The following is a 25501-nucleotide window of genomic DNA, read 5'->3' on the forward strand; positions in this document are numbered from 1 at the left end:
ACATCAAGATATTAGAGTGGTAGAGGAAGCAACATACTTGGGCATAAAAGTTGCTGCAGATTTAGACAGTTTAGTAGAAATTAACATGAGACCCCTATTGAATAAAGTAAAGGAAAATACTGAAAGAATACATAACTTGCATCTGACTCTGATGGGACGCATAAATGTGATGAAAATGATCACATTCCCAAAGTTTCTGTATTTATTTAGAGCAATTCCACTATATTTTGATCACTTATGGTTCAATAAAATAGAATCAATAGTAAACAAATGTATCTGGGCACAGGGGAAGACCAGGAGGGCCTACTGACACCTCACACTTCAAAGGGAAGAAGGGGGCTGGGGTGCACCTGATTTTAGGCTCTATTATTGGGCTGTAGCTATACAGTATTTCCAGGGCTTAATTGGGAGAGAGGGAATAGAGCAAGGGGATGGTATATCTGGATACACTAATGTATATACTGCACTGTTGGGTGACGGGGAAAAAAACGGTTTTTTAAACACAATTGATTTTAGTTACTTTAAACACACAAGATTCAAGACTTTACAAGCTGCATATAAAATCTGGAAGGTGATTACAAAAAAAATGGGTCTAGGCAGGGTTAACAGATATACACGGCTGTACACGAATCATTCCCTACCTGGGGATATTTTTAGGGACATGGTTATAAGGGATTGGCACAATAAGGGGATCAGGAAGATTGGGGATCTTATGAATCAACAGGGTGGTATCCTGCAGTTCCAGGAGCTTCAAGTAAAGTTCAAGGTAGCAAGAAACAGCTTCTTTAAATACCTTCAAATAAGAAGCTATCTCTTAAAGAAACAGGGGGGTGCGCTGGGCTTTGGCACATGTCGTGTAATGGATTATGTAGAACGCTGCACTCATTGTACAATTCGGCAGCTATACGCAGAATTGTATGCTTATAGAAGTGATGATAGGGGTAAATTTGCCTCGAAGTGGGCTGAAAAAGTGGGGCTACAGCCAGAGGGATTTCAGTTGTCCTTAGACTTGGGCTGTACAATATTATGTTCAGCAACCCTACAGTCGCAGCACTACAAGACCTTGTATTCACTTTATCACACCCCGGCTAGGATCGCACAATGGGGAGGCAACACGGGAATAACTTGCCCGCGTTGTGACTCAACAAATGCAGATATCGTTCACATGTTCGCACAATGCCCACAATTGTATTCCTTAAAAAGGGAAATTGAGCATTTTATGGATGGATCACTGGGCTTAAAAATTAAACTTTCAGACGAGTTATTACTGTTGGGGGTACTGGGTGGGGCAGTCAATATATCCACGGAGTTTATGTTTATGGTCCCTGCAGTTCTGCGCATTTGTATAGCAACATCATGGCTTGACAGTGTACCACCAACCTTCCAAACTTGGATTGCTAGGCTACTGTCTACCTATAATTTCGAAAAAGCGCTATATGATAGAAAGGGAAGAAGAGCTAGAATCCTGGGCAGAAAGATATGGCAACCTATAGCTAACTGGAAAAATGGGATGACTAACAGGCAGGGGACCAATGGTGATACAGTCAATACTTGCTAAATTGTAAAATGTAAACCTATTTTTTTTCGAGCAATGAATTAATTTGTAAAATATCTGTGTCATGACTAGAAAACGTTATAACGTATATAAGTGTGCTGTAAACATTTATTGGATTTCTTGGAAAAAATACTAATAAAATTAAAAAAAAAAAAAAAAAGTTCCACTCTGCAGAATTCTATTGAGTTACATAAAAACTCTGAAAGATTCCTCGGAGTCCCGTGAGCGGGCAGAAATTGGTATGTTGCACTGATTTTTAGGACCGGGAGCTTGTTCTGCACTGCATAATCAGAGTGAAAGGTACCATGCGGTACACTAGAGGGCACTGCTTTTTTGCTGTCATTCGAGTAGATTTTCTACTAAAGCTGCAGCTTTCTCACTGCAAACTGTCACAACCTGCCGCTGCTGTCCGTGTTGAGAACATCTCTTCAAGTGCTGTTCAAGCACCCAAAAATGGCACAATTTCTCACTCACCAACTTAATGTGAGCCACATGCAAGAAAACACATTGCCATGCAGCAGTTGGTGGAGCTTTGCTGGAACTCTGCATTACAAGCGTAACAATAAGTTGGCAAAACTCCACAAACTCTGCCAGTGGTGCGGAATTTATAATCCATCCTTATATATGATGGCCTGCACGCATCCGCCAGGATATAAATCGGGCCCTAAGTCATCATGCCAGTTAGGGAGGGATGGGCTTTGGAGAATACAAGAAGAGAAGCAAGCTGGATTGGAATCTCTGCCCTATTCAGTGTCTCACCAACATCTTCAATTTCTTTCTTTCCACTACTCCTAAAACCCTAGTAGGCTCAGTCAATGAGTAGATGAGCTAGCACCCTGGAGACAGGGTTCACCTTGAGCCATTGCTTGGGGACTACACTTCCAAAATATATCCAGTAAAAATCTCACGGTACACAACATAATTTGGAACCTCATAAGGACTTGTCCACTTGATTTTGAGAAATCTTTTCACTAATGGCCCATTGCGTCTTTGACTCTAAAACTGTAGTACAGAATGCAGAGATCCTTTATTCATTCTGAGCTGGTTTGAGGAGAAACGTGTGTAAACTATACATCAGTTTAATTTGTATGAAACCAACTTTGAAGCAAATTTGCAGCATGCAGTTCATTTGTCAAAGTTACCAAGACCTTTGTTACAGAAATCAATGCAATCACATTTGTTTTTACGGTAGGAAAGAACCACACAACCTGGAGAATGATAACATAAGTCTCATATCTTTATATGTGCATTTGAGGGAATAGTCATGTGGTGCATGTCAAATTTTAAAGTTTTCTTTAACGTGCACTGCATCAGATTAATCTAATACATCTCCTGTGTCTACACTGAGAGGGAGTTTTTTAACCAGGATAAACTGAAGCACTTCTCCAATGCCATTCATGTCATGCATATCATGTGAGATAACCTTTGTTCTTAGTAGAAAGAAAGAGAATGTCTCTTTTCCATTTTCTTTTTAGCTGCATCTCAAAGAACAACAGCAAATGTGGGTGTGCGAGGCTGGTACCATGTTTTGAAAAATGTCTACCAGACTAAAATGTATGTTTCTGTAAATAAAATATCTTCCTCTTTTGCATTCGGACTAAATATATGGCAAAGGAAACAGTAGAATTTGTTCTTCTTCACTGAATTCTTCAGTCCTTACCTTCCTTTGGTCCGGCCTAAAGGCAGCCTTAGGTATCTTGCCAGTCTTATGTTTCTCCAAAAAATTATACAAAAATACATAAATATATAGAGGCTTTCAATCAACACTTTTTTGCCATTGGTTTATTTAAATATCAGTTGAATGATGCTACCTTCTACTACACCACAAAGAATAACCCAATAGACTAGCTCACTTCAGTCATTTTACTTCTTCTTTTTAGATAACTGTAACGACCTGGCGTTCCCGGGATCGGGGACAGACACCCACAGAACACAAGACAACCGGATAAATGCAAAGTATTTAATGGTGAGGTATTGGGCAAATGAAAGCAAATAGTACAAATAATGTTTTTGGAAAGCTCCAGTCGTAATACGATACCCAACCACAGCACCGGAGGCTCACACCGTCCTCCGCATGTACACCGGTCCCGATGTACTCCAACGGAGGGCACTGTGCTAAATAGCGGCCGACAATGCCGTTCGACAGCTGTGATGGGTTGTCTATTCTTGGTGGCAGAGTAGGGGTCTTGAGGGACGTGGGAGTCACCCAGCCGGGTTCTCTACCACTTGTTCTGATGGGAGTACAGGGAGCAGCCGCTCTACCTGTTTCGCTAGAAGCTGGTCCCTCCACAATGCCCCACTGCACTGAGACGCGGCAAACACCTCCCGGTGTGCGTCTTCAGTGCCCTGGCACTGTATCACCCAAGCCAACAAGGTGTAAGAGTGGGGTCGAGAGCAGCCGCTCGATCGGGCCTCCTACCTCTTCTGCTCTCTTCACTGAGACGGGACAAACACCTCCCGGCGTGCGTCTCAACGCGAATTCGAGTACAAACAAAAGTACGGGGGCTGGGAGCTTCGGCTCGCACCAACCTCCGTTGATCCAACTTGTGGTAAGGAACCACTGACAGGGCTGGGAGCGTCCGCTCCCACAAGCCTCTACCTGGACCCTGGTCAGAGCCGCGCTGAATCGTCCGAGTCGGTAGCGCACCACAGCTAAGAAGCCGGCTATTAGGAAGGGTTGGGAGACACGGGGCAGAGAGCGTGTGCTCCAATCTTACCTCCGTTCTCCGGTAAATCCTCAATAGCCGCAAGGTTCTTGATAAGGAGCACTCTGCTGCAGGGTATGTCGGTGAATGAATTCCGAATATCTGACGTAGCGTCCATGCCGTTTCCACCTAAGTAGGCGGTCCTTCCTCGTTATGCAACTGTGAATTCCAGTGTTGCATAATCGTGTCTCGCTAAGCCTTCTGGGATCTGTAGTCCGCGCCGCTTGCGGCGCACTGGATACGGCGATTTGTCCTAGGGGGGAAGGAATTCTTGACAATAACGGCATGATTTCCTTCCACATGTATACATACACCTAAACAAATAGTTTCACAAGAATAGAACAATTTAGAAACTTGTACTACTAAGTGACTACGATTTCCATAATGCTCAAGACATTCATTTTAAGTTGCATTGCTGATGCACACTATCAAAAAACTTGGTATATTTACCTACCATTTAGAAAGGCATTAAAATAACAAGCGAGTATAAGCAAACTTTTCGGTAGAAGGTACATCCCCTCACCTTTGTGATTGACCTTTCAAGAAATGTTATCAGACTTTAGGGGAGCCTCTAGTTATGACTTGAGGAACTGCAGTAGCTTTGCAGCCCTGCACCTTTTTCATTAGACTGGTGTTGTAGTTACATGTATTCAGTGTGTGTAAATATTCCAGGATGTTACAGTTGCTATACTCCATTGGGGTGCATGTCTTAATTCCTAAAAGGGAAGGAAAGATTTGATGGTAGAAGTATGTGTATAAAAAACCTTATAATGCAGAAGTTAATATGTTTGTGTAAGAAGCTGGTTCTGTGTATACTATACCAAAATGAGGTATGGTGTGCACAGAATCCAATGGAAACTCAAAGGTAGGCAGGGGTGAAAGTAGATAGCACCTTACTCTCTATTTGTGGTAGTGTGGGCCAGCAGTAAGGCTTTATCAGAGGGTAGTGTTAGGCATTTGTTGTACACACTCAATCAGCAAATGATGTCACACACTCAAAGACGGAACTCAGACCAATTTTGTGTGTTTAAAAATACTTTTAAGTAATTTTATTGATAGAAATAAGCCACGCCTGGCACAAGTAAGTGAAATAAATGCTTTGCAAAATCTTATGCAATGTTTTACAATTGGATGCAATTTCAAATGCAGTCGATTGAAACACAGGTAAATCAATATGTTGAAATTACTGTTCAGATTACTTTTCAGTTACTTTTCAGATTACTTTTTAAGTTACTTTTTCTACTCAGTGTGATATGCCTAGATACCACACTGAGACATTTCCTAGAGAAAAGTAAAATCAGTTTTGCATAGTTGTAGTGTTTCAGGTTTTCATTCAAAGCAACTCCACACTTCAAGGGAAAACAGTCATTGTATTCCTATGGATTGAAAGGACCTTATCGGGTAGCAGGTACTTGGTATTTAGGGTAACGTTTCTGGGGTTAGACCAAGAGTTCCCCCAGGGTCAAGGATGCACTCTCAAAGCACCCTCAGTGGCACTAGAGCAGCCAGGTGCAGAGTGCTGAAGCCCAATGTTTCCAATGGGAGATAGGGGACCGGCTCATGAGCAGGCCACAGGGTTGTGGGAGCAAAGCTCCTAGGGTTTAGCTCAGGGCAAAGGGGGATCTGTTTTAGCATACAAGGTTCACCCCCAGCGGCACAGGGGCGGGGCAGGGGTGGCGCAGGGGCGGCTGGGTGCAGGGTGCTGTTTTGGTATCTGGTGCCCTGTTGTTTTAAATGGGGAATTTTGTTTTTGTTTTTTAGCTGCTGGCTCCGTCTAGGAAGACTTCTGGGTGGAACCAACAGCTGGGCAGGTAAGTTGGCGAGCTCGGGATGTAGGTGCACCTCGGGTTCTTTTCTCCTGGGCACAGGGTTTCTGGATGTCTTTTGAGGCCGGATTTAACCTTACCTCAGTGCAGAGGCTGCATGCAACATCTGGGAGTCCTGGAAGAGTCGACCCACAGAGGACTTAGACCCTGGAGTGCTGGGGACCTCGCTGGGACCAGTGGGTCACTCGAACTCGGGACGTAGGTGATGGGTGCAGTGGTGGTTCCAGACACCAGGTTTCTTTGTCCTCAGCACACTCTGAGTCTTGTTGTGGAGATTCCTTTGAACAGAGCTGCTGTTCACAGGAGATCCGGTCTTTTTTGAAGGAAGTCAGTCCTCCCAGGGGTTCTGGAGGATGCTGGCTGCAGGACAAGGCAACTTTTTGAACTGCAGTCGGGCCGGTAGTGCTGGGGGCCAAGTCAGTTCTTCTCTGCAGTCTTCCCTGCTGGGCCTCTTCTTTCGTCCTTCTTCTTTGTTGGCTGCAGGAATCTATCTTCTTGGTTCAGGGCTGCCCCCTAAATACTTTATTTAGGGTGCATTTAGGGGTCTTGAGGTCAGTACCCAATGGGCTACTGACCTTAGGGTGACTACACCCTTGGTGTGCTTACCCCACGTGGGGGAGTGAGCACAACCCCTAATCCTGATTGGTGAGTGCCTGCCATCTGCAAGATGGTGGGCACTGAAGAGTGGGCTTCACCTCGCCTCCCCACCTGAGGGGTGGCGTTGGCAGAGGTGTGAACACCTTCTGGGTTGTCTGATTTTTCACGCCTGTCTTCCAACCGAAAGGGAGGGGAGACAGGAAGGGGGCCCGGTCCTGATAGCGGGAGAGGCTGGGGGCTGCATTACAAAGGCTGCAATGCCTTTGAAGCTCCCTTGCCACAGATGGCTCTTCCTGGCCTGCGGGAGGTGTGAACACCTCCACCCAGGAAAGGCTTTATTTCTGGGCTCGGCGAACAAAGGCTCCCACCCCAGGGGTCCAGAAACATGTCTTGTGGTGGCAGGCTGGTGTGTACCATTCAGGGAACCCACCAGAGGCTGGTCATTTTTCAGGAGCCATCTCTAAGATGTACTCTTGGTTCATTTTTCATTAAATCCCACACTGGCATCTGAGTGGATTTAATGAGCTGAGAAGTTTGATACCAAACTTCCCAGTTTTCAGTAAAGCCATTATGGTGCTGTGGATTTCGTAATGACCAACTCCCAGCACCTTATACTCTTAGCTGCAGTACGGCACTTACAATGTCTAAGAATTGGCTTAGACACTGTAGGGGTACAGGGCTCATGCACCTGTACCCTCACCACTGGTATAGTGCACCCAGCTAGAGGGGTGGCTGACCTATGCCAGGGCAGTGGGTTGTAGGCATGGCACACAAGGATGTGTACTATGTTGACTCTTCACTTTGTTCTGCACTAAAACATGCAGCCTGCAAAGGCAGTTTGTGTGTGTAAAGGTTCAGGGCCTCTAAGGGTGGCACAATAAGTGTTGCAGCCCTTAGAGGCCTTCCCTGACCACAGTGCCCTTGGTACCCATGGTACCTTTTACAAGTGACTGACATATGGCCAGAGAGGTGCCAATTGGGGGAACAAGGTGCAGTTTTTGGAAAAGAAAACAGGCCCTGGAACCTAATTGGCATGGACCCAGGACACATCAAGTCAAAGTGCATCAGTAGTCTAGCAAAAAGAGGGATGGTTATTGCAACAGAAACCCAGCTTTCTACAGTTTGTTTCTTGCCATGATTGATTAAAACTTGGAAAAGCTGTTCTTATGCATTTTCTCAAAATGTCAGAATTTTGTTTCTGTTGCATAACTCGCTCTTTCAAAGTGTAAGTACTTGTAACCCAGGAATGGCTTTGACACCATTGTATTCTTCTGTGGAGACCTCTGTTTTTAGTGCAGTGCAACATGCTTTTACTCTCCATTGCACTGTTCTGCGAGAACATCTGTTGGTAGTGTAGGTCAACTTCATTTCCATAGTACTATTCTGTGAGGAGCTTTGGGCCCGATTCACAGAACTAACTTAAGACAAAATCCTAAACTTACTACCATTTTCGTATTCACAGAAGGCACTTACTCATTTTGGTATTCACAGAAGACACTTACTCATTTCGGTATTCACAGAAGTTAGGAGTCCTAACTTTAGGACTCCTAAATGCCTTCTGTGAATACCAAAATTCCTCAAGTTAGGATTTTTCTCATTTTAGGAGTAGTAAAGTTAGGACTCCTAACTTTAGGACTCCTAAATGCCTACTGTGAATACGGAAAGTCTTAAAATTAGGATTTTTCTCAGTTTAGTAGTAGTAAAGTTGAGAAAAATCCAAATTTTAAGACTCTCGGTATTCACTGAAGGCATTTAGGAGTCTGAAAGTTAGGAGTCCTAACTTTACTACTACTAAATTGAGAAAAATCCTAATTTTAAGACCTTTCGGTATTCACAGAAGGCATTTTGGAGTTTTAAAGTTAGGAGTCCTAACTTTACTACTTTGGTGCAAGTGGGAAGGGAGGAGGGCAAAAACCTCAGCTATGGGTCCGCTATGCGCTCCTGCCAACCTGGTTGTCAATCAATCAGACAAAGAAACTTCATTTCACTACAGCTCTATAGGATATAAAGTGCATAAAGTATGAGTATATCGATTGTTTAAAGTGCAATACTAAAACGGATTCCCATGTATTCAAATTTAAGACAAAATCTCCACCTAAAGAATTAATCTTAAAATGCATTACAATATCATTAAAAGACAGTCTAAGAGATCATTGTTTAACATAGCTTAATTGTTCTCCTACTCTTTACTGAAGACCATGAAATGGAGGCCAGAGAGTAGCACACAAATGGATGTGCTAGCTGTTGGATAAAATACAAAGCTACCCAACAGTGTCTGAAATTGTATCTATGCTAACCAGGTAAGATTAATCTTTTTCTCTGTACAGTGCAAAAACTACAGAAGAATAAACAGGTCTTGTAGGGAATACGTATTACTCAGGTAGCCCAACATATGAGTATAAAACTTATTAAAAACCTCACTAAAATAAAGCATGTTGGAGGTTAAATACTAAGGCTAAATGAGAGTGCAGGTCTTGTGTTATGGGAGTATTTCAAGATATGTCCTTACTGTTGGCTTTAAATTATTAGCCTCCATTTTATCTCTTTTATCCTTTGCTAGAAAGAGATCCTTAATTCTAGATTTTGAGATAAGGGTGCAGGCGTGAGGATTCTCATAAAGCTACAGTACTTCCAGTGACCAAACACATGTTTTTACCATAATGTAACCACCCTATATTATGTGCAAAATCTAATTCCTGGCAGTCCTTAATAATGCTCTGATTTAAATTTACTGTCTTTCTTCTCCAAATTGAGTACCACAATAAAACGGGAGCTAGCAGGACCATGTCTGTTATAAATGCGGCTCTGAGTTCTGCAAGACAGTGGTAAATTGAGCAGCTACAAGGGAGCGCTAACAGCCTTTTGTAAAAATCATGCTCTATGCGCCGTAAGACCTAAATTACTTTAGCATAACATATTTTCTTAATTTTGGGGATAGGTTTGGTCCCAAATTTCTTGATAAATGTTGAAATTGCCATAACATTTTTTTCCATTAACAGGGCCATATTAGCAATCATATCTTCAAGGTTTGTTTGGCATCAAAGAGTATCCCCAGGTAGGAAAAAGTATCCACCACCTCGAGCCTTCGATTATTTATGAGAAAAGGTGTCAGTTTTGGGGCGTGGCTTGACATCCAGCAATGGTGGATATGTGAGCTTGTAGCTCCGCATCAGCCTGATAATTATCCTGCCACTTACGAACGGTCCTCCGTTTGTGGCGGGAGCACCCACCAACTTTGGTTACACTGTGGGGGGATTGGGACGGCCACATGGATGTAAAGTGAGCGGCCAACCCAATGATTGCCGGAGTGGAAACCTGACCCTGCTGCTTGGAAATAAAATCATGTTAGTGGCCCACCATTGTACACCCGATTTGCCACCCTTTGAGAGTGTCGGGCTGCATCATCTCCCTGTGTGGTCCTTGAGGGACCCCACTCGCAACTGAGGAGGGGAGGAGAGGGGCAGTAGCCACGACATACACTGCGGAGGCCCCAAACCAAGTGCAGCGGGGCATGCCTTGCAGCCCAGAAAACCGGTCAGCGGAGATGTGATACAGCGTGGAGCACTGCTGGGGAATGGGGGTGGCTCTAGCCCCGATGATGACAGAGATGACCCAGACGGCTCCACTGCAGGAGATGCCTTAACAATTGGGCCTGGACTCGCAACTGACATGCACAGAGGTGTTGCCAGCACTGGCCCCTCTGTGATGCGCAGTTGACTCCTGGATCAGATCGGATGGAGCCCGCAACCACCGGAGAAACTCGACTTGCCCCTCCACATATGGCCTCAATGGAACCTTAAGCCACGGGTGAGAAGTGGTGCGTGAGGGCATACTTCTGGGTAGGCGGCAGAAGCTCATGGCATGCGTGAGGGCCAGCAAATGACACGGAGCCCCCCAAGCACTACATGCTGGTTCTTTCTCTGCAGAATGGTGGCTAGCTTGGTGGGATGGGCGGCACTCGAGACATAGGAAAGGAGATTAGCCCGGCCTGAGATGAATGATGCTGGAACCCAGGGCAATAGCTTAATGACGGAACTTGGAACCCTGCACTAACCAGCTCTCGTGCTGGACTGGAGGCGGAGATCGGGGCTCCCTTCATAAGTCACAGCTGTGGGATGAAAGAATATCAGAGGAAAGGGGATCAGTGATGACCCACCTGGATAACAGTGCTCACTGGAAGCACTGCCTGTGGTCTGAAGATTCAAGACCTTTGCCCCCACCTGATGTGAGCCTACAGGCATACATCCTGTATGTGGTGGCATCTACCTGGTTGCAGCTGGATTGATTGGGATTGAGGGGCATCAGATGTGCATGGAGACCTGTAGGGATTCCTCTCCTCTCTCCTTTGGTTGGTGGCGACCTGTTAAAGGTGAAGTAGCCTTGATAGACCCCTGGGTGGGCCTTGGACAGCCTGCAGAGAGCACCATATTGGCAGAACTGTTGCATAAACACTGGCAGAGGTGAGGACCTGGGGAGCAAAGAGGACACACAGGAGAAGGGGATCACATCCCTAGACAGCAGGGGGCTTCACTAGCTATGGGGGAAAGACAGCGAGAAATTCCACGTAGATGCAATAAAGGTGGGAACGAGATTTGGAACAGACCCAGGTGAGGTACTGGACAAGTCTAGAGTGATATCGATGGAGGAGCCCCAGGACCAGGAGGTGGACCCTCAGGAGCACACTCAGCAAGCGTTGAACACCTTGGTTGCAAATTACCCAGTGCAGCAACAATTGGCCCAAATCCTAGAGGCTATGGCCGATGCTAAAGCCACATTACACCAAGACATTAGTACTGTGTCAGTAGGACTTGGGCGTTTTAGAGCAGAGCACCACAAATTATCGGAAAGAGTTAAAACTGCAGAGTTCACAATAGCTGAATTGAACCCTGCATAACAAGCACTGACACTGAAGCGCAGAACTGAGGATGCGGAAGGCCGCAATAGGAGAAGCAACATTCGGGTGGTGGGTTTGCCAGGAGTGGAAGGCAGGGACAATATTGCTTACCTTGAACCTTGGCTCCACACAATGGTTGCACTGGAGGGATTATCATCTTTCTACACACTTGAAAGGGCTCACTGGGCTGCAGCCAAACCGCCGGCACTCGGTCGCACACCACGCCCGGTTGTGGACAGGCTTCTACATTACAAAGTCCGGGATGCGCTACTGTGTAGGGCATGATCAGATGGTTCCTTCACAGTGGAAAACTGTAAAGTCGCCATATTTCCTTGTTATACTTTAGAAGTGCAGAGGAAATGCGCCTCATTTCTGGAGATAAAGGGGGCCCTGAGAGATGAAGGTCTGCAATGCTCTCTAATGTTTCCGCATGGCTCCTCATAATGCAAGATGGAAAAACGCACTTCTGTGAGGATCCCAAGATGGCGTGGGAATGGCTAGAAAGCTATAAAACTAAGGGACCTTCTGCAAGACAGAGAATACCAGTGATACATTGGGATAGAGGGCCTAGGAAGAGGCCCAAGAGAAGCCATGGGCGGGGCACCCTGGGAATGCCAATCACATCCCAGACTGAGAAGGAGAGAGCTGCGGCCCTTAAGGCAGTGGCCTAGATCGTGCAAGATGCATGCACCCTTTTGGTGACTGGTTCCCGCTCTGTTAGGGAACCGGGGGGGGTCAGACTCAGATACATCCAGGGAAGTAGTACCATCTTGCCAACAGATGATACTATTTAAAACAGTGCTTGGAAATATAAGGTGGGGGTCCCCACGAGTTGGACTGTATCTCGCCGGGCTGCTCCCAGGCTGGCCGGGGCCTGGACCAAGAAACGGCTTGATGGGATCACGACACAAGACTAAACTTCTCCAACACTGGTCACACCCTCTAGATAGGCCAAATCCAAGACGGGTTTGGGTCTGGTTCAGATTTTGATCGTTTGGCTATGATTTGGGTGGCTGGCCGCATCTGGACTGCTCTGGGTTTGGGGAGTTGGAGTTTCTGAAGCTTGGTTTTACAGATTATTTGCTGTCTTCTGCATTGAAGGAGGAAATTTATTTTGCTTGGCAGGGCACAGGGGTGGGTGGGATTGTGGGTGCTGGGGGAATCTTGAACATTAACGGTAAATATGACATCAACACCTCACACACTTACGTTTATAACATAGAACATTAAAGGGTTGCGTTTGATGAATAAGAGGTGTAATATATACAACTATTTTAGACGGCGGGCGTACAGATTTCCCTGTTGCAGGAAACTCATGTTTTGCAAGGGGAGATAGAGAAACTGCGTAAGAGATGGAGAGGGCACATCTTTGCAACCTATGCTAGGGGCATGCTAATCTGGATAAGATCAGGGATACCCTAGAAGTGACAAAAACCTTGATAGATAAAGAGGGCAGATATGTGTTAATTACCGGGAAATTCTATTGTCGGGATCTCACCATTGGAGTGTGTATGTCCATAACCAAGATCAAATGGCCTTCCTGTATGACCTCTCAGCCTGATTGGCAGATCTCCCAAAGGGAGCTTTGTCGCTGGGAGGAGATTTTAATTGCATAGCCGATACGGCACTGGATTGCTCACACCCATATCTCCCAGGAGCCCAGACCCACTGCACTACGGTAGGGTTCAGAGATTGGAAGAAACACTGGGAACTAGAAGATATCTGGAGGGTACAACATGCAACAGGCAAGGAATATTCCTTTTTCCCCCAATATACCAACTGCATACAAGACTAGGTGCCTTTCTGTGCTCCCCAAATATTATTGGATCCATAAAACAAATGAATACTTGGGATACACTTTCTCAGACCACAGCCCACTACTCATGATTTATTAGCCCTCGGAGACACGTCCTCCAATACCCCTATCAAAACTCAACCCTGCGATGCTGGAAGATGTTTCCTTTAGGGAATCCCTTTGGCAACTGTATAGACACTTTTTTCACCACCAGAACACCCACTACTTCCACGCTATCAATGGAATGGAAGGCATTAAAGGTGGTAGTCAGGGGTCACTGTATTGGGCAGTTAGTTGGGGTCTGGAGGGACCTCTATAGGGAGCTAGTTGAATGAGCAAGGCAATTGCTCAAACTAGATAATCTTCAGGGTATGGACGCCACCACCCAGACACACTTGCAGACACTGAAAACACAATATAATGAGACACTGGAATGGCTATGATGCTACGACTATATGGGCCACCTCATTAAAGTGAAGGAAGAATAGGGGAAGGCAGGCCGTCTCCTAGCATGGCTAGTCAAGCCAGAATTGCGAGGAACCCCAATCACGCATGTTCGCTCAGTTACAGACACGCCGGTACACGAGCCGGAAGCAATAAATACCCTATTCCGGGAATATTACGAGGCTCTATATAGGGCAAAACCTTCGGTTTTACAGATGAGGATTTTAATAAATTACTTGGACAAAATTCTTCCTCCGATCGTCCTTTTTCCCTTAACAAAGGGGCTAATGATGAGTGACTAAAACTCTTGAATCTAAAAAAAATGGATAGGAAACCCGAATCTCACGCGGAATTTATGATTGAATGCAGGAGTGATTCCCAATGGCCTGAGGATAAGGAATATCCCAGGTCTATTTGTTGAGATTCGCAAATTCTTAGAAGGATGGTCCTTAATAGCCAATAGGTGTTCCAGGGACCTTATGATGCTTATTATTGAGACTGCAAGAGAGGTTGTTGCCAGCCTCCTCAAAGAAATATCTGAGATTGTAGAAACGTTAAAGAAAAACAATCCAATAGATGATGCAAAGAAAAAACTTGAGGAAGTCAACCTGTAGCTGAATTCATTCAGTGACTACCTCATAAAGAAAAGAACTGACAAATTGAGAAAATATATTCATTATTTTTCTGAGGAGAAAGTGTATCCCTACTTGGGTGCCCAGTATTATTCCTCTAGGGACCCATCACAGCAAGGAGACAACCAACATTGGTCTAACAGAAGGATACTGACATTTTCAGACACATCTGAATCTCACAATAAAGGGGGACCTAGCTCCTCGGAGGGATTTGTTAACAGGCGCGCACCATTTGAGGCACCCCAATGGTATAATCGTTTTTTAAGCAATCGCCAGGGAACCACCAGAGTCAGGTTCGGAACCCAGGAGAGGGGTTGTTACCAACACACAGAGAATCCCCCTCAGTATCTGCAAACAAGGCGGAACCAATACTGAAGGGAGTAACCCAACTGGCTCATACCGATCCTATTCCTATCTTTAATTTGTCCAAGCAATCTTTTGGATGAAACCACCATTAATTTACTACCTTGTGGATTGTCCTTTGTACCGAGCACTTTTTTCAATCAATTTGAACTAAATAGAGATATCCAATCTTTTTTTCGTAAAATTAGATTGAAGAAGTTCTTCTCAGGGCAAGACATTACGCCAAGTAATAACAAGACAGGTTTCCGCCCCACCTCTGTATTTACACCTACATTGGTTTAAGTGGGGCCAGAAGTAGGCATCTTTGAGAAAACAGTATACTCTAAAATTCAAAACATGACCAAATTTGTCCCAAGACCTATGTTCAATCTTAATTACGAAGAATATCAAGTAGTTAAAAAGTTGTCCATGGATCATACTCTTACTATTAAACCTAGTGACAAGGGGGGTGGGATCGTGGTCCTGGACAGTATTGAATATAAAGAACAAATACAAACCATGCTTAATGTTTCTGAGCATTACTGTTGCATCACCACGTACCCCTCTGAAAAAATTAAAACAGAGATATTTGAGATTACCCAGAAGGCTTTGGAGCGTGGCTCCATCTATAAACAGGAATTTGAATACCTGAATAATTTTTTCTTCAAGATAAGGGTTCTCTATGGTGTTCCAAAAACACATAAAAACATTCTTAAACCCTCTTTCAGGCCTATTGTGTCCACCATAGGCTCCCTCACAGAGCCTTTATCCAAATATGTGGATGCTTTTCTGTTACCATTAGTCCTCAAATTACCTGCCTACATTCGAGACACGGGCCATCTCATCAGCAAAATTGAGGGCTTAGACATCACAGACATACTGGTCTCAATGGACATTGAGGCTTTGTATACCAATATTCCCCAAAGCGGGCCATTGGAGGCAGTCAAAAGTGCCCTTGAAGAACATGACTGCCATCATGACAACTTATTTATTTTGGAATGTCTAGCCTTTGTGCTAAAAGAGAACTTTTTTGAATTTGACAAAATCATATACTAGCAGGTCCAAGGCATCAGCATGGGCGCTGCTTGTCCGCCTAATGTAGCTAATACCTACATGTTTTTTTTGACAACAGATTAATCTATAATGAGGAAGCCCTTTTTTATGAAAATATTTTTAATTGCCACCGATTTATGGATGATATCTTCTTCTTTGGAAAGGTCCTGAAGAGCAACTTATGGAGTTTGTGTCCTGTATTAACTTGTGTGACCCTCACTTAAGATTTAGTCCTAACACCAGTACAACTAAAATCGAATTTCTGGATGTATGGATTCAGGTTACTAATCAAACTATTGAGGTGGCTTTATATACTAAACCCACTGCTCGGAATACTCTTTTGTATTATGAAAGTTACCATCCACGAGCCAAAAGAATAGCATACCGTTTAGCCAATTCTTGAGGCTCTGTAGAAATTGTACCAACATCAGCGACATTGAATTTCATGCATCCCAACTTAAAAAAAGTTCCTAAACAGAGGATACCCTTACAGATTAGTCAAAGAATCTTACAAAAGGGCGAAATATTACAACAGAGAGGCCCTCTTTGGTTCTGACAAGAATAAAGATGATAATAAATTGGTAGTGGTGACGACCAACTCCACTTTTAATGACAAACTCCGTCAAATCATCAATTATCAATGGCACATTCTGAACCCAGACAAAACTGTTGAAGTCCTTGAAAAACCACTCTTTGCGTTCCGGCGGAATAAAAACCTTAGAAATACTTTGGTCAGAGCTTCAGTGACCCAAAGAAGCGGTTTGGCTCAGAAATCCATTACTGGGTCTAACTCTATATTTGGGATGCACAGATGTGGCATCTGTCACACGTGTGATGCACCTATTGTTACCTCTGAACTTGAATGGGGAAAGAAAACATTCCCTCTTAAGGAGATGACGAATTGTCACACGGCTAATGTGATATATCTTATCCTTTGCTCCTGCCATAGAGGCTATGTTGGCGAAACTAGTACAGAGTTTAGTACACGCTTCAGTGCATATGAATCCTCGATTCGCAATAAAAGGGCAGGAGCACCCTTGGTTGCTCATTGGCTTGAAAAACAACACACTGTACAAGAATTGAAATGGCTTATTTTGGAACTGGTTCATTATCCGAAAGATGGCAACATGGATGCACAGAGGCTTAAGAGAGAAGCCTTTTGGATTTTTACCCTTCAGACTGCTAGTACTGGCCTTAATGAATCCCTCCATTGGGAAAATACCCTTATCTGATGAGGGAAGGCTTCTAAATCTTTATTTACTGTGTTACATCATAGGCCATTCTAGGGGGACTGGAATCATTGTTCCTTTTAGAGTCTACTATTTTCCCGGTCTTATTTTGCTTTGCGATTCTGTCATTGGCTGGTTCAACCAGTCCCTAGTTCTTCTTGACATCTGCCTTTCTGGTGGTTATTCCAATATGGCCGACACTTTACTATGCTTATCCCCCTGTTTCAGCACTTCCTGTCTGCATTTTATTGGCAATTCTCGGTTTTCCAGCACTATTTACTTACATTCAGTATGCGTAACTGGGAGGACCTATTTAGGCCTATTTTTATAAATCGTTTAATCATTTGGTATTCATCTTTCCTTCTTTCTGCATTATTGTGAGAAATCCAACATGGCCGACAATTTTGGCCCACGCACACACTGAGGTGACACTCTAGTTTCTCCCGGAGATTATCAGGTGTCTTTCATTTCTGTTTTCACAGCCCGGTAATTCTGGTATATATTGATCCTTGTGCCCTGCAGTCCTACCCTCAGCAGGATCCGTGGGGGAGCTACTTGACGGCCCGTTTGACCGGCACTAGATGTAAGTACCTTACTACTGCCTAAGCGCTCTCTCTTTTTAAGTCTCGTTTCTTGGTCGTCTTCTTATCCTTTGTCCTTATCCTTTCAGATTACGGTAACTCATCTCTGCATTACGTTTCACTTTTCTTGCCTGATGGCCACCGGAGAAGATCCCACGATATAATCCTTTGCAGGTATCCCCACTTAGCTAGTCTCTCTGATGCTGCGTTGCATTTGTCGTTTTGCTTTTTTTATATCAATCAAATCATTAACTGCGTTGTTTCGGCGGGGAGGGAACAGGATGGGGCTAACTATAGAGAGATATGAGTATATAATTTCCCTATATGTTGATGATATCCTGATATATTTGAAAGACGCCGTGGCCGGCTCAGATATAGCCATGGAACTTATGGGGAGATTTGCACATATGTCGGGGCTACGAGTTAACAAGAGTAAAACCTACTTGTTTCCCATGGCAGGGGCATTGCCCAGACTCCCAGTGGTACCATTCAGACCTAAACTGGGCATCTATTACATTTAGATACTTGGGAATCCAGGTATTTCATTCCCTAGATGATCTAAAACAGGGCAACCTTGACAGAGCCCTTCGATCACTCTGTCTTGCATGGCTTTTTGGGTCTCTCTGTGAAAACAAACAAGATGATGGACGGAATGTTGCACAATGGCAAAACATTCACCCCCAGTCACAGATCTGGGTTTAATCCATTGTTATTTTGCTCACCAAGCCACCCCAGTTCAGACATGGCCATATGCAAATCAGTCTTAGCCCTGTGCCTCATGGGAACAGTCCAGCCGAACTGCTAAACCATGTCTTTCCTGGACCGGACTCAAGCATCCTAGGACCGGTTTCTGGCTATCAGCTGTCATCAGCCAGGATAGCTTGACTCCAGTGGTGTGGAGAGCACGGGACTCACGTCTGAGCATACCCGTCCCACTCGGGGTGACAAATGCAAAAACAACAGTTGACAGTCATACATTCTCCCCAGTACAGAGATCTGGGCCTAAATCCATTGTTTTCTGGACTCCACACCACCCCAGTTCAGACATGGCCATATGCAAATCAGTCTTGACCCTGTGCCTCATGGGAACAGTCCAGCCCATTTACAGTTTCTGTAAACTCCCAAATGAGACAAAGCCATTGTAGTCGTACATATCTCCCATACAGTTAACTCAGTTTCTGGCCCAATTCCTACGTACAGAGTCATGGAATATCTCAGGTAATCCTGGATTCTGTCACAGAGGTAGCTCCCTGTGATAACAGGAAATATTTTTACTTACCAGAATTGAGCACCAGACACATACATCGTCTCCTATGGTCTTACATTTTACCCTTTTGAAATAGTTAGGATCATTAAGTCTGTATAAAAACATATGGCTCTCGGCCCCCAAAATAAACTTATTGCCAAAGATAGTGTTGGCTGGATTAATAAAGCTGTGCAAACGGATAAAACAAGCTGCCCAAAAATATGTTTTAAAATCTGGAATCTCTAGACCACCTTGACTAAAGGGAAGTTTTAAACAATCTATTTCTCGTTGTGCCTTCCTATATCCCCATATAACAATACCTAATATTCCATCCAATTTTTTGAAAAATATATTTGAAACGCGTAATGGAATGGAACGGAAAAGATACAGGAATTTAGGCTGAATTTTCATTTTAATTATGTTAACTCTACCAATAATCCCAATCGGTAACTTATGCCATTTTTTAAAGTCCTATTCGTCTCTTCTAATAAGGCATCATAAGTCAGTGACAATATACGTCAATCCATGCTGTTATCTTGACACCTAAGTAAATAACCATTTGACAAGTACCAGGTACTGGTATCACAGGTTTATAATTAAAGAGAACTTACGTCTTATTAGCATTTAATTTATAACCTGAAATTAAACCAAACTGTCCCGCTACTTCAGTTATAGTATTCAGTGCTTCTCCCGGTTCTGTTGAGAAAACCGCTATATCGTCCGCATAAGCGACAACCTTCAAAGGATTCACACCTGATTTAAAATTCCTTATTTGCACATCATTATGCAAAACAGAAATAAATGGCTCTATATAAAGAGCAAATAATAAAGGTGAAAGAGGGCATCCTTGGCAAGAACCACACAATACGGGAAAAATGGATGACTGCAGCCCCAAGTAAGCCAATTTAGCACATGGTTTGTAATATAGTGCTTGTATCTGTTTTAAAAATTGGCCCTTTATCCCGAAGGCTGCTATCGTAGCCCACAAAAATTCCTACCCCACTCGGTCAAAGGCTTTCTCTGCGTCTAATAAAATCATACCGAGTGGGGTGGGTCGGATGTTTGCAAGGTCAAATGCACTTACTGACATATTTACATGAGCAGTAGTGTCCCTCCCTTGATTGAACCCGTGTTGATGAGGGGAGACCAAATTGGGCATTATAGGAGCCAAGCAGTTAGCTAAAATTTTAGAATATATTTTTGCGTCTGCATTGATCAATGAAATTAGTCTGTAAGACCCACATTCCTCAGCTGGTTTATTTTTCTTTAGAAAAAAAATTATCTTAGTCATATGCCTTGAGTCAGGAGTTCTCCCCTTAGCTCCAATTTCCTCTATTACATCCTTGAATATTTTATAAAATTCTAGAGGAATGGTATTTTCTCTCGCAGCCTTCCCTGATGGTAATGCACCCATTACTAATTCTATCTCATTTTTTGAGATGCTTTGCACAAGAGAGTCTGATTCCTCTCTCCCCATTTTTCTTATAGAGCTATTTTGAATATATCTGTAGATATCATCTTGTTAAGGCTGAATCGTTGGAGTGTATAATTTTTTATAATAAAAAACAAACTGTTCTAATATCTGCTGCTGTTGTTCATATATTTTATCATCTAGTCCTTTTATTGTTTTAATATGAGCCTTAGCCCGATTGTCTGCCAACTTATAAGCGAGTACTTTACCTATACTCTCCCCAAATTCATACTGTGATAGGCGAAATTTATTATAGCTTGCCACATTTTTTTCTCTCCATATTTTCTTTAGGGCTGAACGTAGTTCAATTAACCTATAACTTAATCGCTCAATATCCTCCGAACCTTTTATAACAGTCTCTGCATGTAGATCCTCCACCTTCCGAATCTCTAGTATAGTTATGTTTGTGACATTTGTTCATTCCCTGTTTTGTCGCCAGATATATTGCTGGGTATAACCTCTAACAACTGCTTTGCACATGTCCCACACAATTATAGGAGGAGCTGTTCCTACATTTTCCTTAAAAAAAATCTCTAGTTGACCCCTAACCGTAGCCACATATTCCTCATCAGCCAGCAGATATCTAGGAAATGAAAAGGGTCTGATTACCTTATTCTCTTCTGGAATTTTAAAAGTAAGGAGTATGGGGTTATGGTCGGAAGTCACCTTTGGACAGATTTCGATATCAGAGGACCATACAATAGAATCGGTGGCCCAGGCTATATCTTTACGAGAGTATAATTTGTGTGGAGCTGAAAAATAAGTATACACTGGTATATTAGGGTATAGAGTTCTCCACACATCCCTAACCACCTGCAACCACCCTAGTTCCCTTATTGCAGCTCTTGTCCTCCTCATTCTTTGAAATGCCCCCTGTCGTGTTGTGTCGATGTTATAATCCATGATGCAATTAAAATCGCCCATCCCAATGCTCTCCCCTCCCAATTTAACATCTCTGCATTTATTGCATCAAAAATAGTAGGATCATCCATATTCGGGCCATATACTGCACAAAATAAATATGTTCTTCCCTTTATCTTTATCTGAGCCATTGCCCACCTACCACCTTTATCTGCCATTATATTACCGATTACCCCCTCCGCCAGTTTATGTCTCAATATAGCGACCCCCCATATAGAGGGGCATTGCGTAGTACACACTATCACCTCGTACCCTAGCTGCTTCAGTAACCCGCGATCTTTATACGAAAGATGTGGTTCCGTCAACATAGCGACATGGGGTTCATACATTTTCAATTCCTCTGTTACCAATTGCCTCTTAGTCCTACTGTTCAATCCAGCCACGTTCCATGCTAAACACTTAAACTTAAATTGAGCCATTCAGAAAAACAATATAATCAACACTACCACCCATACCCTCCATTATTATTGTTTTTGTTTTATTGCTGTATTCCACTACTTTACTAGCCTTCTGGTTCTTTATTTCTTTACCTTTATTTTTCCCCCATTTTTGCCCTCTCCCTTTCCCCCCACCACCCCAGCCCCAAAAAAGGGAGCCCCACCCCCCAACTCCTAGAAGGAGGAATCTTCCTCTTCTTTAAGCTGGTTTTGGCAGATAAATGAGACTCTGGTCCCCACAGTGGCCCCCCGAGACCTTATTCCCAGTAATCAATACAACATTTTATCTGATGCCAAATAAAGTCCAGTCTGTATATACAGCTGAAAAAGAACAAAAGGAGCAGAAAAAAAAGAATTTCCAAAATACTACATAAAGCGATATCCCCAAGAGCTGCCTCCAAATAGCACATCCCAAGTATTAATCTGGTCTGGTCATGGACCCTTTTCCTTGTCCTGTCCTCCTTTCTGCCATCTACAAAGTGCTTCCTTAACCTCATATTCAGACATAAAAACATATGACTGTCCATCCCGTATTACTTTCAAGTGTGCCGTTTCTTTCAAGTGTGCCGTTTCTTGTAGGTACGCCTGTACCACAGTTGCCTTTAGTGGGTCAATCAATACCCTTAGTTTCTAGCGCCTTTCCATTGTCTCGCTGCAAAAATCGGACCTAAAAAAAATACTATATGTTTCTACTGAGATAGGCGTTTTAGGTTTGGCTTTCAATGAAACTGCTTGTGTAAGCAAAAAATTGCAAAAATGAATAAGAAAGGGGCGCATGTATCTAGCATCCTGCCTTTGCTGTACTAATGGTAGTCTATGTGCCCTCTGCATCTGGCAGTCCCAGTCCCAATCTCCCAAGTCCGGAAAAGCCTTCTGCATTAACTGTACCACAAACCCCCTCGGGTCAGTCCCTTCTTGCCCCTTCGGGATGCCAAATAATTTCAGATTATTCCGCCGCTTGCGGTTTTCCAAATCTTCGATTTTCAGCTGCATTGAGATTAGCGAGTCATGATGTTGTTTGACAGCAGTGGTCATCTGCCGAGTTGCCTCCTCCGTGCCAGCAACCCTCGATTGAAGCTCCACTATCTCTTTAGTGATAAGAAAACAGCAAAGCTCTCGCAACCACAAGGCAGTAAAATAGCATGATACACAGTAATGACAATAAAGTGAAGAACAACAGCAGATCTTGTATTTTCAAAATTCCCAAAGACGTTTTATTTGGATCCACATTCAGCCGACACGTGTTTCGTCGTGTTCAAAAGTGGAGTCAACACGACTCTTCAGGGCTGGTAAAGACCCAGGCATCTATCGGTTAATACAAAATGTTGATGTTGTAGAGCGGTGAATCCTGTGTATGAATCGAAAGAAGATCACAGTGTAAGTAATCCAAAAATACTCAGATCCGGGTTGGGAATACGACTAGGTTATGACGTAGGCGCTCACTGAAGCGCATAGATGGAAGCATAAAGAGACTAGACACGTGTACGTGTCAGATTCTACCGGGAGGGGATCCAAAATGCAAGGACTAGAGTTGTTTGATTGGTTTTTAAAACACAAGCGGTGCGCTTAGATTTGGCATCCCTCCTCTGTGTGTTCCCGGTCGCCGTGTTCCATGGACGGACGGCGACCGGGAACACACAGAGGAGGGATGCCAAATTCATACACAGGATTCACCACTCTACAACATCAACATTTTGTATTAACCGATGGGTGGATTAATCTAGCTATGAACCTTGCTGGTATTGATCTTTCTAAATTTCAGGCTCACTCTCTAAGAAGTGCTACGTCCAGCAAATCTTTTTGGTGTGGTGGTAAGTTGGATGTTATTCTTAAGTGTGCAGACTGGTCTAATGCTTCTACCTTTGCGCATCATTACTGCAAACCTATTGAACATGTTTCTGATGCTGTTATTCAGGGCTACCAACATGCATAATGTAGCCTCCTTGTCTTGTAATGAAATTGCGATTCTCCTATTAACATAACCAGAGAATCTGGATTTCATTAAAGACACGGAGGCTAACATTATCCCCCCCTTCCCCCCCTTGGATGGAGTATATATATTTTGGATATTTTATTCAATTGGACATTAATAACACTTAATGTTTTTGATATGTATTCAATTTTCAAATTAAAGTTTTCTTACATCGAATGTTATTGCTAACTTTCTGAATTCTCCTCATATTTCAACAGTTCAATTTTTGATGTTCTTCATTTTATTTTCAGATAATTCGAATTAATGGATCTCCACGGGTTTTTGCTTCACTTCCTTCCATGGATTTCAACCTCTTAACCATCCTTGTTCCAAGTTGCAGCTTGATTAGACTTCTCATCGTTCGTTCGCATTTAAAAGAGGCAGCTCTACTCCTGCTCATGGCTTATATTGATGGCGTGATATCATCTGGTTCTTTATTGTTCCTTTATAATGTAAGCGGCTGTTGTGAGTTGGCATTAAAGGATTAATGCATAATGTTAGCCTCCGTGTCTTTAATGAAGTCCAGATTCTCTGGTCATGTTAATAGGAGAATCGCAATTGCAGTCTCAGAAATTGTCTTCCATGAGCACCCGTAGACAATAATTATTTTTTTCAAACCTTGTATTTTCAGTGATATGTACACCAAAGGCCCTGGTTTTATATTAAAAACAGAGCTTTGGACTATACCATTTCCAGCTGACAGGCAATATTTCTCTGCAATTGTTCCCATCCCTGGTGTGTCACGCAGTTTGATGCTTATTTTCCCTCCATGTTAAAGAACAGTAGATGTTTCAGCACCCAGGCTGATGTGATGCATAGCTAAATACATATAAGGTTCCAAAGGTGAGACCGATTGCATTGCAAATGCTTGTTCTTCGGGAATCTAGCGGGCCCACCTTGGCTATGACTTTCAATATATTCTATTGTGACCCTGTTCGGCCCTGCGGCCTTATCCAGGCTGCACTGTGCAATCCTGCACCTTACCTCTGCCAAATCAAATACCAAGTTGCCGATAGGGTCAGCTGTCTGTGTGGTAGTATTGGGAATCTCCTCATTGTCTTGGGCCCCAAACATCTTAAAATGCTTAACCCAGGCTTCTCCTGCTACATATTAGTCTAAGGACTTGTCATTCTCATTCTTAAAAATAGGGACATTTACCACTTTCCAAAGTTCCGGGTATTCTTCCTTGCTGCTGCTGATCTCAGAGTTTTCCATGCTTCCTCCTTAAGAGTTCTCAATCTTGATTTCCGAGCTGTCCTGTATTCTATGCGCAAGCCCTGCACTAAAGTGTTTTTTCTGCGGCTGTCCCTAAGGGGAGCATGGAGGAGTTTTAGAGAGCTCGAACACCTACAGTCAAGCCATCGCACACTTAATGACTGGGTCTTGGGAGAAGGCCTTACCAGATTGCGTTTTATATGGGCAAGAAGTTCCTCAAGGCTCTCACTGCTCCTGTCAGGTCGGGGTTAAGTTCCAAGCATGTTAAGATCTCTGTCTGCTTTTGGGTCAATCTCAATGGAAAACATTTTTCCTTATTGACCTCTCATTTCAGAGTAAAGCCAGGTCTCCTGGCTAGAAATGGTTTTGGGGCCTTGATCTATGTTCGCTTGGGCTTATCATTCCTGGTCATCAAACAAAAGATGGCGACATGGTCGCTAAAGCCAAGTTGTATGAATTTTTGGGGAAAACTAGGTTAGATAAAACTTCTGACATCAAAATGTAATTAATTGTAGAATCCTTTTCTAGGGATCCAAACGTATTTGTTAGGTGACCTGTATGTATGTCTATCGTGTTTATTATATTT

The 25501-nt window shown here is 43.5% G+C and overlaps 1 long non-coding RNA gene across 1 annotated transcript in view; it reads left to right on the plus strand.

The window, feature by feature from the left end:
- The window catches only part of LOC144772055 (uncharacterized), a 249186-nt gene extending 225030 nt beyond the window's left edge, over positions 1-24156 (plus strand). Inside the window, exons 3-4 of the long non-coding RNA XR_013599622.1 lie at positions 6022-6071; positions 23952-24156. This is a non-coding gene — a long non-coding RNA (uncharacterized LOC144772055). The remainder of the gene's footprint in view (positions 1-6021; positions 6072-23951) is intronic.
- Positions 24157-25501: the final 1345 nt, after the last annotated feature.

This window comes from Lissotriton helveticus, chromosome 8 (assembly GCF_964261635.1).
Source record: "Lissotriton helveticus chromosome 8, aLisHel1.1, whole genome shotgun sequence".
NCBI lineage: Eukaryota > Metazoa > Chordata > Amphibia > Caudata > Salamandridae > Lissotriton > Lissotriton helveticus.